The 15328-nt window shown below is 39.8% G+C and overlaps 1 long non-coding RNA gene across 1 annotated transcript; it reads left to right on the forward strand.

Moving 5' to 3' along the window:
* Positions 1-7706: 7706 nt before the first annotated feature.
* Positions 7707-14462, forward strand: LOC107980261. Its single transcript, XR_004770244.1, has 4 exons — positions 7707-7890; positions 9792-9877; positions 11375-11515; positions 14413-14462. It is a non-coding gene; the product is annotated as an uncharacterized LOC107980261 (long non-coding RNA).
* Positions 14463-15328: the final 866 nt, after the last annotated feature.

Below are 15328 nucleotides of genomic sequence, written 5' to 3' on the forward strand. Positions count from 1 at the left end.
TCAGGGGAATTTTAAGGGGTTTACTCTTTGACACGATATTCATGTTTGGAGGTCTAAGTGAGGGTGGGAAAACAAGTGTCAGATTCTCCTGAACCCTGCTCCAGGTGGGCCTTTGAGGGACATGGAGTATTAGCGCTGAAGACATGTTGAAGGCTGTTGTGCAGAACACACACATCTCATCTCTCCCCATATGGCTCATACAAGCCAAGCAACTCTTAGGAATGCATTTTCACATCTTGCACCAATATTTTTGCCTCAGAAATCAGAGTGCTCTGTAAAATGTGGATACGATGTGACTCTTTGTGACAACTGACATGATCGGGGAAGAAGAGTAACAGCTTTATTGTGCTCCCCATGGAAGCAGCCACGTTTAAGCTACAGGTTAGGAGTGTGGAGGTGTGCTCTGGGGTCTGTCTTCCACAAACCTGAGCAAAACAGACAGGTGAGATTTTCCTGTTCCTTCATTCCACACCCACTCCTTGCTTCCCATTTCCTGATTTCTCATGGATCTCTCCATGCCCTTCACTGGGTCTCTGCCTGTTGCTGCCCCCTCTTGGCCTAATTATATTCGTTTTTCCCCAAGAGATTATTTTTATTAGTTCAAATTAGAAACAAGGCTGCTTCACATGTCAATCCCCTCTCCCTCTCCCTCCCCTCCCCCAACCAGCCTCCCACCTCATCCCCCTCTGTTCCCCAGGGAGGGTATGGCCCTCCATGGGGGTTCCCCAAAGTCTGTCATATCATCCTGGGCAGGGCCTAGGCCCTCTCCCTTGTGCCCAGGCTGAGAGAGCATTTCTCCTTGGGGGATGGTTCCCAAAGTCTGAATCACTACCAGGGGCCCCATAGAGTGCCAAGGCCTCCTCATTGACATTCACGTTCAGGGGTCTGAATCAGGCCTGTGCTGGCCTCCCATACATCAGTCTGGGGTCTATGAACTCCCCCTTGTTCAGGTCAGCTGTCGCTGTGGGCTTCACCAGCCTGGTCCCAACCTCTTTGCTCTCCATTCCTCCCTCTCTGCAGCTGGGTTCCAGAGTTCAGTTCAGTGTTTAGCTGTGGGTGTCTGCCTCTGCTTTCATCAGCCACTGGATGAGGGCTCTAAGATGGCATATAAGGCAGTCATCAGTCACATTATAGGGGAGGGGTATTTAGGGTAGCCTCTCCACCATTGCCTAGATTGTCAGTTGGTGTCGCTCTTGTAGATCTCTGACAATCTCCCTAGTGCCAGATTCTTGTTGAGGGATCAAGTAATTTTCCTAGGAATATCTATGTCTGTGTATTTTGTTATAGGTTAGTACAGTTTTGGGTATTTTGAGAAATTCATATGCTTTATATACCCAAGTAATAAGAACCAGGAGAGGCAAGAGGCCTTTTTGTTATTACAATGTCTTAGTCCTTGAAAGTTGAGAACACAGGAGTTCTTGCTATTCTGTCAGAAGCAGGTGTAGTTTCCCAGCTGAGCATCTATAGATGTTGGGTAAAGAAGGTAGTGAGGCAAAGAATCTGCATTACTGAGGATTGTGAAATGCCTAAGAAGAGGAAGCTTTGGCCATTCTGAAATAGGAAGGCTCTCCAGGTGTACTGGCACCTGGAGAGCCCTCAGTGTCATATTTCTTGGGGAACTCCTTGGGTTTTGCTTGAGTAATCCTGATTGGTCAGCTCTGTTTCAAAAAGTTGGCTTGTGTTAGCCATAGACTGTCTCAAATATTTCCTTGAAATATACATGGTTTCTCTCTGGACCAGGAGGATCAGATGCTGAAATCTAAAAGGTTGATGGAAACAGGATGGAGCTAGAAGGATGGGATGTAATATGTAATTCTATCCCCCTGTTGCTTAAGAAACTAAGACTTTGGTGCCCTTTGGGTGTAGCTGTGGGGAGCTGGGTATGGATAGCTGAACTGGTTGTTTATAATTATGTGCAAACTTGTTAAAATTATCAGAGAAATTGCTGAAAGTTTGTATTCATATGTCTTAATATGTCACATTTTCCCTGCTGGCTTGAAGCCATGGGTGTCAGCCAGCTCAGTTTCTCTTTCTCTCTTTGTTACACACTGTTGGGTGCAGTCAGCATGTGATGCAGTTTTTGTGGTGATTAAGTACCTGGCCATTATGCATTAGGATAGCCACAGGGCTCCTGTCCTCAGTTTACCCATCTTGTTTTTTAAATCCTCAGGGAAAATGATTGAAACTTTAGCCTTTAACATCAATTAAAACTTGTAATTGCCTTGTTTTCTTGAGAATTTCTTTGACAGTTACTAAATTATACACAACTTATAGATCAGTACTTGGTATGAGCTCCTTATCAGACCCTGGTCTTCCTAATGAACAGTCTACAAATATCAGACAGTGGGCAATGCTGGGGAATGCTCGATGCTGGTTGAAGATAACAACATTCTTGTACTTGATATGTTGAATTTGTTGCTTTTGCTTTTAGTATATCTTTTGACATATTAATGTGTTTCTTTAAAAAATATATAGTTACTTGATGCAGATGGCCTGAAGTGCTGATGACTTGCTCAGAGTGGTCATTTGATTATTTTAGTCATGTAAAGTCACAATAAACTCTATTGTGATCTTTGCCCATTATTGCACTTACTCAAAGCATATATTTGGATAATGTAAAATACTTGTTCAATAGTGTCATAGAGTATAAATCTTATTTGTTTTCTTTTTTCCATTCCCTGTATTATTTGTCCATTTCTTTGTCTATGTGTCCACTAATTGACATTATGATTTAGCATAACATTTTGGTTGTGAAAGATTTTGCAATGAACTACATGGACATGAATAAATGTGCTTCTTTTGTCAATGATGATATGTAATCAATCTTTAGACAGCTTTAAGAAAAACAGTGCATCTAGCCTGGAGTGTTCTTCACACAGGGAACATCTCTTTTGGTTTTACAACACTGGCCCTCAAGTGCACACATTTCCTGAACACCCTGAGGTTTTCTTTGGGTTCATAACTTCACTAGATCAAATCTAAATTTAGTAACAAGGAGGACTGAAGGGACAAAAGGAATCAAAATGAACAAATGGGGAACATTAACGGTTTTACACAGAAGCCTATTAGGCTTACAACACACGTTGGGAAAGGTAAGTTTGGTTAAAAGTTAGTAACGTTTGCCATCTGACTGTGAATAACAGTCCCTTTCAGAAGACAAAGCTTAGCACCAGGGATATTCTGGTTTCCATACACACTATATTTCTTTGTGTAAATGCAATGTTTTCTGATATATAAATTTCCTTTTTGTCCCTCTAAGTCCTGAAGCAGGATTGGATAATTCCTTCCAGGTTACAGTCTTGGGAACTAGCTGACCATCCTTTAAGTGCCATGGTACAGGGCTCTAACTGATAAGGTTAAAGCTCATTGATGATACATTTAACTTTGGGTCTGAAAATGTCAGGATAATTAGTGTTTAAAGGTGGCAGATATTCCCTAATGAATCTGGAAGAACACTAGGATGGATGCTCATGAAAGAAACAGCAGGAAGAATTGGGAGAGCTTGCATAGCAGTGTGAGTCACTGGCAATGTTGATGATTTAAAACATGAAGCTTCTTTAATTTTGCATTTTGGGGTCCAGCTTGTGTTTATCATCATTTGGAATTAACAAGAAATACTCATTTTGTGTCAAGCCTTATGCTGGACACTACAGCACGGGGAAGTAGAAACAAAGTCCCTGGCTTCATGAGGCTTGCACTCTATGAAGACACACCCCATTGTTCACTCTAACTCTTCCAAGATGGTTTTTAATTTTTTTTAGGTAATCCCAGTGAGGTAATCATGATGATTCCTCTTGTATTTTCTTTCTTCTATAAGACATAGTTATTCAAATATTTCATTCAATAGTGACTAGAAAGCTTAGAGGGGTACAGAATAGTGAGGTGCTATTTTTTTCAGATTTTTTTTTAAAATTTGAATTATAAACAAGATTGTTTTACATGACAATCCCAGTTCCCTTCTCCCCCCCTCCCCTACCACCATCCCCCACTAAAACCCTACCTATCACATATCCTTTCTGCTCCCCCTGGATGGGGAGGCCTTCCATAGGGTGTCATCAGAGACTATCATATCCTTTGGGATAGGGCCTAGGCCCACCCCTGTGTGTCTTGGCTCAGGGAGTATTACTCTATATGGAATGGGCTCCCAAAGTCCACACCTATGCTAGGGATAAGTACTAAACTACTACAGGAGGTCCTGTAGATTTCCGAGGTTTCCTCAATGAAATCCATGTTCCTGGAGTCTGGATCAGTCCCCATGCTGGTATCCCAGCTATCAGTCCGGGGAGCAAGAGTTCCCCAGTGTTCTGGTCAGTTGTTTCTGTGGGTTTCACCAACCTGGTCTGGACCCCATTGCTCTTCACTCATCCTTCTCTGCATCTGGATTCCAGTTCAGTTCAGTGATAAGTTGTGGATGTCAGCTTCTACTTCCACCAGCTTCTGGATGAGGGCTATTGGGTGGCATATAAGTCAGTCATCAATCTTATTATCATCCTTGCATTCCTGGGATGAAGCCTACTTGATCATTGTAGGGGAAGCTGTAGCCACGCCTACTTAGGGGCTGACCACGCTTGTGAGGGAGTGGTCAGGGTGATGTAGTGTGATTGCGTTTGCTCTTTCGATTTCACTTTGGAACTTGCTATACAGGCTGTTGCCACGCCGGCTGGCTAGGTCGCTCTGTAAGTAAGGCTTTTCCCTATTAAATACCCTTATATTTCTACCTGACTCCGTATTGGTAATTTCTCACTATATCTGGTTGTCAGAAGCAGGATATTGGCTACAGCTGATCGTGATGGATGATTTCTCTGATGTGTTCTTGGATTCAATTTGCCAGTATTTTATTGAGTATTTTTGCATCAATGTTCTTGAGGGATATTGGTCTGTAGTTCTCTTTCTTAGTTGTGTCTTTGGGTGGCTTGGGTATCAAGGTTATTAAAGCCTCATAAAAAGAGTTTGGCAATGATGCTTCTGCTTATATTGTGTACAATACTTTGAGGAAAATTGGTATTAGCTGTACCTTGAATTTTGGTAGAATTCTGCAATGAAGCCATCTGGCCCTTGACTTTTTTTGGTTGGGAGACTTCTGATGACTGCTTCAATTTCATTAGGGGTTATAGGTCTATTTACGTTGCTTATCTGTTCTTGATTTAATTTTGGTAAGTGAAGTCTGTCCAGAAAATTGTCCATTTCCTTTAGATTTTCGAATTTTGAGGAAAATAGGTTTTTGAAGTATAACCTGATGATTCTCTGGATTTCCTCTGTGTCTATTGTTATGTCCCCCTTTTCATTCCTGATTTTATTAATTTGCATGTTCACTCTTTGCTGTTTGGTAAGTTTGGTAAAGGTTTGTCTATCTTGTTGATTTTCTTGAAGAACCAACTCTTCGTTACATTGATTCTTTGTATTGCTCTCCTAGTTTCCAATTTTTTTATTTCGGCCTTCAATTTGATTATTTCCTGGCATCTGCTCCTCTGGGGTGTATTGGCTTCTTTGTGTTCTAAATTTTTCAGTTGTGCTGTTAATTCTCTAGTGTGATTATTCTCCAGTTTCATCATGTGGACACATAGTGCTATGAGTGTTCCTCTTAGCACTGCTTTCAAAGTGTCCCATAGGTTTGGGTCTGTTGTGTCTGCATTCTCATTGAATTCTAGGAAATCTTTAATTTCATTTTTTATTTCTTCCTCAACCTAGGAATTATGCAATTGGGTGTTACTTAATTTCCATAAGTTTGTAGGTTTTCTGTAATTGGTGTTGTTGTTGAATTCTAACTTTAAAGCATGGTGGTCTGATAAGACACAGGGGGTTATTTCAATTTTTTTGTGCCTGGTGAGGTTTGCTATGTTGCCAAGTATGTGGTCGATTTTAGAGAAAGTTCCATGTGGTGTTGAGAAGAAGGTAAGTTGTTTTGCATTTGGATGGAATGTTCTATAGATGTCTGTTAAGTCCAATTGTGCCATTACTTCTATTAGTTCCTTTGTTTCTTTGTTAAGTTTCTGTCTGGTATTCCTGTCCATTGGTGAGAGTGGGGAGCTGAAGTATCCCACTATAAGTGTGTGCATTTTTATGTTTGACTTGAGTTTTAGTAATGTTTCTTTTACAAACATGGATGCCTTTCTATTTGGGGCATACATGTTCAGAATTGAGACTTCATCTTGATGGATTTCTCTTGTGATGAGTAGGAAGTGACCTCCTTAATCTCTTTTGATTGATTTTAGTTTAAAATCCAGTTTGTTGGATATTAGGATTGCTACCCCTGCTTGTTTCTTGGGTCCATTTGATTGGAAAATCTTTCCCCAACCTTTAATTTTTAGGTACCATCTGTCTTTGAAGTTGAGGTGTGTTTCTTGTATACAGCAGAAGGGTGGATTCTGTCTTCTTATCCATTCTGCTAATCTGTGTCTTTTTATAGGCGTGTTAAGACCATTAATGTTGATGGATATTCATGACCATTGATTGTTCATTGTTGTTTGTTTTTGATTTGGTGATGGTGGCCAAATTATGTGTGGGATTTTATCCCTTTTTCCTTTTGGCTGTTGGTAAAATGGGATTATCTATTGCCTATATTTTTCTGGTTGTAGTTAACTTTCTTGTGTTGCAGATTTCCTTCCAGAACATTTTGTAGGGCTAGATTGGTGCATATGTATTGTTTGAATCTGGTTTTGTCACGGAATATCTTATTTTCTCCATCTATATTGATTGAAAGCTTTGCTGGGTATAGTATTCTGGGCTCCATCCATGGACTCTTAGTATACGTAGCATATCTGTCCAGGACCTTCTGGCTTTCAGAATTTCCATGGAAAAGTCAGGTGTGATTCTGATAGGTTTGCCTTTATAAGTTACTTGACTTTTTCCTTTGCTGCTCTTAATATTTTGCCTTTGTTCTGTATGTTTGGTGTTTTGATTATTATGTGGAGAGGAGTCCTTTTATTTTGGTTCAGTCTATTTGGTGTTCTGTAGGCTTCTTGTATTTTTATTGGCATGTCTTTCTTTAGGTTGGGAAAGTTTTCTTTTGTTGAATATATTTTCTGTGCCTTTGAGTTGGATTTCTTCACCTTCTTCTATACCTATGATTCTTAGGTTTGGTCTTTTCATGGTATCCCATATTTCCTGGATATTTTGTGTTAGGGATTTGTTGGACTTAAGATTTTCTTTGGTTGATGATTCTATTTCTGCTAGTGTGTCTTCAACTCCTGAGATTCTCTCTTCCATCTCTTGTATTCTGTTGGTTATGCTTATGTGTGTTGTTCCTGTTCATTTACCCAGCTTTTCTATTTCCAGCATTTCCTCTGATTGTGCTTTCTTTATTGTCTCTATTTCAGTTTTTACATCTTGAACTGTTTCCTTGAGAGATTTGTTGATATCTTGTATTTTTTTGGTGTTTTTTCCATTTCTTTGAGGGATTTTCTCATGTCCTCTTTGAGGTCCTCTATCATTTTCATGAAGATGTTTTTTAGGTCAATTTCTTCTGCTTCATCTGCATTGTGATGTTCACATCTTGCTGGTGTATGGTTCCTGGTCTCTGGTGGTGTCATATTGGGTTTTCTGTTGTTGGATGTGCTTTTACCTTGACCTCTTCTCATCCTTTCTTCTGGTGGGTGTAACAGGAGTCTCTTCCTTTCCTGGTGGGTATGGGACCAAGATCTGCATCTTTTGGTAGATGCAGATCCAGTACTCTGATATCTGTCTTCTTCTTGTGGATGGAGGTGGCACTGTTATCGGGGCTTTGGCAGCATCCCAGAGTGTTGGATCCTGCTGCCAATTTCAGATCCAGTGAGCAGACCCCTGGGGTCAGATGTCTCTGAGCAGGGCCGCCGAACCAGAAACAACCCCTAACCTACCCTGGACAGTGGATGGAGGTGGAACTGTTACTGGGGCCTCAATTTCAGCAATGTGGTATGTTGAGCCTGATAATTCTGTGGTTTTTGGTACTGCTCTGTATGTTATAGGAGGTGTCAGCAACCATAACTTCTGATGTTAGAAGCTAGTCATATCAACACACAATTACCACAACCAAAAATTCTGCAAGAGTTTTTGTTATGAAGTGATATTGAAGGTATTTTTCAACATCTCTTAAGATAACCATGTAATTTCTGTTCATAGGTTGATTTATGCACTGATTATTGCCATTTATTGCTTAATGGACACTGAACCAACTTGACATCCCTTCATTGAAAACACTTTTTAAATGATATCTGCTCTCCTTAGTGTGCTCATGAATTTTATTGTGGACAATTCTCAATTTTACTGAGAAATTTTGCATCTACGTTCATCAGAAAGTTGGTCTAGAGTTTGCTTTTACTGGTGTGTCCTTATCCAGTTTTGGTATCAGGTTAACACTGTTTTCATAGAATGAGTGTGACAGTGACACTATTCCTGGAGGTAGGTTAAATGAAGTTCACGGACATCTTAATAAAGAATTAGTAGTTATTTATTTGGGGAGCACTCACACAATAATGGTAAACAACCACCACCATGTTCTTCTGCCCTCAGAGGCTCAGTGAGCGAGCCCCTCCTCTTCCTTATAAGGGGTCTCATCTGCACACTGAAGCCACATCCTAACACGATATATATGCCACTAGAAATTCCCTCTCTTCTGCTTTATGAAACAGTTTAAGGAGCTCCTTTGAACTCGTTTAGTAGAATTCAGAACTGAATTTATCAATTCCTGGGCTTTTCTTTATTAAAAGGCTTTATTGTGACTACAATCTCATTGTTATGGAACTGCTTAAGTTGTTTATACAGCTTGATTTGATTTTGGTATGCTATATGTGTCTAGAAATTTAAACATTTCTTCTAAAATTTCCAGTTTTTTAAATGTAATTTTCTTTAATGGTTATATGAACTTCACTAGAATATATGGTAACCTCATTTTAATGCTAATTTCACTACTTTTAGATATTCTTCGTTTAGCCAATTTGGTTAAGTACTTCTCAACCTTAATTCCCTTTTCAAAGATCAATAGTTTTTTTTTATTGATTTAATATATTTTTCTTTCAGTTTTCATTTTAATTGTTGTTTCAATGTTCATTATTTCTTGTGTCTACCTCTTTAAGGGATTTATTTGAATTTTTTCTTTTAAAAAATGTGAACACTCATAACTATTTTAAACTATCCCCTTGTAACTGTTTTGGCTGTATCTCAAAGGTTCTGGTAAATTCTGCCCCTATTTTTATTTAACTCTATGAATTTTTCAAATTTCTTTCTCATTTTTAGTGGCACACTGCCTATTTAAGAATACATTGTTCATGCACATGTGTAATAGGAATTATTGAAAAAAGAGGTCATGAATTTGAAAGAAAACAAGGATTGATATGTGAGAGGGTTTAGAGGGAGGAGAGGGAAAAGCAATGTAATTACATCTCAAAAAAGATAAAAAAATAACTAAGACAACAAAAAGAACACATGATTCAGTATCCATGTACTTGTTTAGTTTCTGTAAATTATGCACCTATCAACCAAACATAAGAGACATTTATCATCCAAGTAAACATTACCAGAAAAGGACATCTCTACGACATATTGTATCAAGATGTCACAAATAGTAAGCAAAGGAACAATATCTAATGTCACGACCGCCTCGACCAGCAAGGAAGACACAACGCTGAGACTCTTCCTTAAGCAGTTTACTCAGGAAACTGAGACAATCTTCTGACTCCGGGGAAAGGCCCCCCACAGCTTAAAAGCACTCTTGCCAGCCAACCCCAGAACGCCACGTGGCTAAGGAGGATAGGCTCGCATTTGCTGATGCAAGTTTGAATCTTAGACCAAGCCAAATAAGGAGTTGTTTATTCCAGAGAGCGATCACCTTCGGGATGGTGGAAGGCTGAAACTGGCACCATCTTCTGGTGAGGCGCATCACAGCTCTCCACAATCTAAAGCGGTAAGCTGAGAATGCCAACTCACTACTAAGTAATTTCTTTTGCTATTGTCTTAATCTCTTTATTGTTGGGTTTAATCCATTTACATTTAATGTGACTCCACAAACCAGGGTGACTAAGCTTGTATTGGATGTGTACTCAGTGTCCTCCAGTGCTACCTCCAAATTTGATGAGTTTTCTTTTTTGAATGAGGGGATAAAGGGACTTCACCTGGTCTCATGTTTAGCTCTGAAATCTGTAGGCTGATCATATTCTCCCACCTTTCTTGAACTTTTAAGATTCTATCTGCTGGGGTGGCTAATATTCTAATTGGGTTGCGTCTCGCAGGTCTACTGTGAGGATAGAAGAAATCACAGCACTGAGATCCATCTGTGTAGGCAAAAGGGCTGCCTTTGCTTTTTCCTCTTAATTGTCTTGTGGGAAGGATACAGGCTCTCCTGAAGTAAATAGCACATAGGTGGCTCTAGAGGACAATCTATCCACTCACCCAAAGCTCAGAGTTATCATACTTCAAGTTTATTACCAGCAAATGAGACTCATTTCTGGGCATCCTTAATTAGTTGTGTGTATGTGTACATGCCCATGTATGTACTCATGTGTGTAGGCATCCATGCGCAAGTGTGGCAAGTACTTTCCCATTCAAATTTCTCTCAATTCATCCTTGCCCTTTCTCCCTATGAGCTTCTCTGCCTGAGCCACCTGCCACCTAAGGCAGTTTTTCTTGTCAGCATCCCATCTTTATGCTGCCCCTACCCCTGAAATGAACTCTTTAGGGGCTGTGGCAAATGGAAGTGAGACTTTATGACCTGTGATTTGTCCCCTGATTTAAGGCCACAGTATATCTCAGTTTTTCTTTTGAAATATATATTTTAATGAAAACAATTCCTTTTAAATACATGTGATTTGCATGTTGTAAACCTGAAACTGCCTGGGGGGGCAACTTTGCTTCCTGCTCCACAGGCATCAGATGTCACTAACTCCCCAGTGATTCTGAGGCACGTGGTACACATGCTATTTTCTGTTCAAAGTTCTTGTGGATGCTTCAAGGGCTGGATATGTCTCAAGTGCTTAAACCACTCATAGTTTTGGGTTCACTGAGGATATTCTTGTGAACTTGAGGTGTGTGTGCCTTTTCTAGCTCAAGTGTCTTCACAGTGTCTATTTCCTGGGATGGATGCCTTTGTGTACATTTTATGCTGATAAGAGTGTGCAACTTATGAGTGTTTTAGGCACACATCATATTTTTTCATGGTCTTCATGTCTAGATTGACACATTTTATCTGGAACTCTTGATTATGTAAATTTGTTATGAATTCAACACCTTTGTCATACGTATATTTTGCCTTGAAGCAGCTGACACTGAGCTTAAAACTTCTGCCATAGGTGTAATAATTTTTCTTTTTGAGGGGAGTATTCATTAGATCTCCAGCCTGAGCCCTCCCACCAGCTGGAGGACAACAATCAAACTTCTTGGTTTTTAACAATAGGCTCTCTTTCAGGATGGTGTCCAGCCCTGTCCTGAGTCATACAGAGTGACACATTGAATTGATTCTATCCCCGCCTCTGTGGAAGGAATCACTGTCTCACCAAGGCCTACGACTGAACCTGATGCTTCTGAGGTCTGCGGGCTTGTCTTGAAGGTAGGACTGCCTGTCCTGGCTTACTTTCCTAAGCAGCTTCCATGTTAGTTTCCTCAGGTAAGGGGCTGCAGCTGAGGAAACCTTACTTCTCTTTGCATTTTCACTCCTGTGTGGATTTCAGTAGTTGTGCTTTCTTATTAGCTGCCAGACCCCAAATAATGACACAGAGACTTATTAATTATGAAAGCTTGGCCATTAGCTTAGGCTTGTTCCCAATTTGAGTTCTTACAACTTAAATTAACCTGTTTCTATTAATGTACATTCTGCCATATGGCTCTTTTCTCCATAATGTATGTCTGACTTGCTCCACATCTGGCTGGCTTCTCACATGAGCCTAAATTCATCTCCAGTTCCTCTCCCTGAAAGTCCTGCCTAGACTCTCCTGCATAGCTATTGGCCATTCAGCTATTTATTAAACAAACCAGAAGGTAACTTTCACAAAGTGTGATTAATCCCACAACAGATTTCTGGACCTCTTTCCATTTTTTTCTTTGTAATAGAGTCTTTCATCCTATCCTGTCTCTCCATCACTTTGTTACACAGTGACAGCTTCCATGCTACCACCTTGCCTGGAAGTCAAGAAGAGCTTCACTGAAGATCTAAGAGCCTTGAAGCAGTGTAAAGTGGGATTCTTACCTAGTATACCAAGGCCTACTTTCTTGTGTTGGTTCTGCCAACAAAAGTCAATAATTTACCCTTAAACTCCCCAAGGTAATTTTTTGTGTATGCAAATTATCATAGTTATACATTACACATTCTTCTTGATTTTTGTTTCCGTAATTGCACTTTTGGAGGTAGACGTTCGATCAGTGATTCCATTTCATATAATTTACCGTAGCAGAGTGCTCACACATGTATTCTCAATTTCTATGCATTTATGCTCACTGTAGTGTTGCATGCAAGAAATATGCTTGGAACTACTAACTCTAGTCCTAATCTTTAAGTGGTTAAATAAATAAATTCAACACATCTATGCTATATAATACCATTGGACTTCTCTAAAACACCTGGTTTTAAATATATGTTCATACCCATGGGTAAAAGCTATTCCCAGCCTCAGAGTACCCTTTTTTCCCCCCAGTGGACAGCATTAAATAAAGACACTCCACTTTTAGTCCACTGGCTCAGTGATGTTTTCAGAGTGTCATATTCTTTCCATCTTTAGAGTCTGCCATGCTCCATGTTGGCTTCCCCCTCAGCCTTATGGTAAGGAGTATGTAGTACGACTAGTAGTCAGAGAAGAACACAACATATTCATAGGAAGCAGAGAAGAAAACTTTTCCTGTGATGTTTGTCTTACAAATTGCTTATGCTACTCATTCTCACATCTCAATGCCCAGAAGTGGTAACAGAGACCATCAGTGTCATAATTACTGAACCTCTGCAGATTAACTTTAGATGCATCATGCTCAATCTTGGGGCTTGGCCACCATCTATGATATAGATCAGCTTCTTGTAAGGCTCATTATTGTGTGTGTGTGTGTGTGTGTGTGTGTGTGTGTGTGTGTGTGTGTAGGGGACAAGTAGACAAATGGAGAGTACAGTATGTATATTCTATAAGGAAGTAAAGTGATGGATTGACTTGTGAGCAGACAGCTCATGATGTCACCTCTAAGAGCACCTTTATATGCTTTCAAGTATCTCAGTAACCTTCTGCTCAAGGACAGCCACTATGATTAACTTCTCAGTAAGTTGAGTTAGTTATGGATCATAAACACCCCGAGAACAGAGACAGACATTTGTCCATGGGTTTATTAATTATTTATGCCTTGTCTTCTTTCCGAAAGGGCTCAAGATGACTTGCAACAAAGATGTGAGCAACAGAAATCTTAAAAAGCACAGTCATTGAGCTGATATCGGGTGATTAAACTGTAGCAATAAAATTCTTCCTTTTACTTTTCATATACCTAGATGGGTGCTTTGCGCATTAACAGTGTTTATGAATAAATATTTAATTAAATAAATGGCTGTGCCTGCTCTTGGCAGAGAGCATAAACTTTCTGAAATGCTGACAGAACTGCTTTGCAATTAGCAGCCAGTGCTTCCTGGGGAAAGGCTTCAGAATGGCTTATCAGGCTAAGGTTGAGCAGAGTTTTCATGCTGAGGGCAAACAATGCAGATGACAATTGACCTTGCCATTGGCATCCACAGATGGATGAGTTGTGTCCTTCCTTTGATCTTCCCAGTGACATACCCTCAGTAGTATCATCTAGACAGCAGTATCTAAAACATTCTCTATCAGGGACAAGTATTAATACATATCTTGCTTTATCCCTGTTACCAGTATATTTTCCTATCAGCTTAACTCTAATGGAAGTAACTGGAGGCACCCAGATTTCCCCTCTGTACTCTCTACCGCAATCCTACCATTCAGGACAGAATAAATATATTTACTTAAGATGTAAATAAATGAAATTTATGGATGTGTTCTTTGCTGGTGTTTAGATTCTAAGAATAGAGAAAGCTTCCAGTCATAGACAGCGTTCTGATGCTTAGAGTTTAGACATTGTGAGATCCACTTTTGGTGATGGGAAAGTAGGCAATTGAGGTCAGTCTTCCCACAGGAATAATGTAAAAAAAAAAAAAGCTATCAGATATGAAAAAATCTCTTCTGAGGCTTAAGTAAATAAGACAGTGACTAGAGATATGAGAGAAGAAGGAAGCCCAAAGGATTGGGTCTTGCTGGCCCTTGGAACTGTTTCCCCTTCTACAGCTCTTCAATTTCTGCAGGGGGAACCTCACAATCTCAGAAGACAAGCAAAGGTGTGTGGTTCAAAGGGCTGGTGAGGAAAATATTTTAGGTAAAGGTTTATCTGCCTAACTCCTGCCTTTGTGTTGTGATCTTAATGTTGTTATTTCTAGTGGTAATGGTAGATGGGAAATTGTTTGTGTTGCAGGTCACACCTAGGACCCTGTGCAAATTAGGCAGGGGCTCTACCACTGATGTAAGTATGCAGCCCTTTCCACCATGCTTTGTTTAGTTTTAACAGGATCTTACTCTTTCACCATGTAGCACTTGAACTCACTTGAACTTATGATCCTCCTGCCTCTGGAATTACAGAGACTCTAGGTGTCAGAAATAGATTTAGTTTCATGTCAAACCTTGGTTAAAAAGTCACTGGGAATTCCTCTCATAGTCTTTATTCAGAAGCAAATTTAAAATTCTTTTAGGAAGAATATTTCTTTTTTTTCTTTCTTTTTTTAAATTTGAATTAGAAACAAGATTGTTTTACATGTCAATCCCAGTTCCATTTCCCTCCCCACATCCCCTACCGCCCCCCCCCACCAACTAAAACCCTACCTATCACATATCCTTTCTGCTCACAGGGAGGGTGAAGCCAGGAAGAATATTTCTAATTGAAGAGCCTTACATTTTGTCTACGTTTTCTGTGTAAACCATTCAGAAACACCAATTTGTTACTATAAACCAGGAGAGGAAAAGGGTCAAACAGCTAGACCCACAGAGGATTCAGATAATGGAGTTAATATACATGAATTTCAAAACACTTATTAAAAAGTTCAAGATGGGCTGGTGTGCTGGTACATGCCTCACACCCCTAAACTCAGGAGGCAGAGACAGGAGATATCTGTGAGTTCCAGGCCAGCCATGAAGGAAAAAAGTAAAATTACATTGAAAAACTGTTCAAGGAAAGAAAAAGGCAAGGATAAGAAATTGTGGCTGAAATAATACTTAACAGGTAACTGGATTTTTTCCAGTGACAAAACTTTGACTCTATGCAGTAGTTGTACAAACCCTGACAATAATAAGGGAAAATAGACAAAAACAAGAGAAGGGAGGAAGCAGCTGAGAGT

This window comes from Cricetulus griseus, chromosome 5 (genome assembly GCF_003668045.3).
Source record: "Cricetulus griseus strain 17A/GY chromosome 5, alternate assembly CriGri-PICRH-1.0, whole genome shotgun sequence".
Classification (NCBI taxonomy): domain Eukaryota; kingdom Metazoa; phylum Chordata; class Mammalia; order Rodentia; family Cricetidae; genus Cricetulus; species Cricetulus griseus.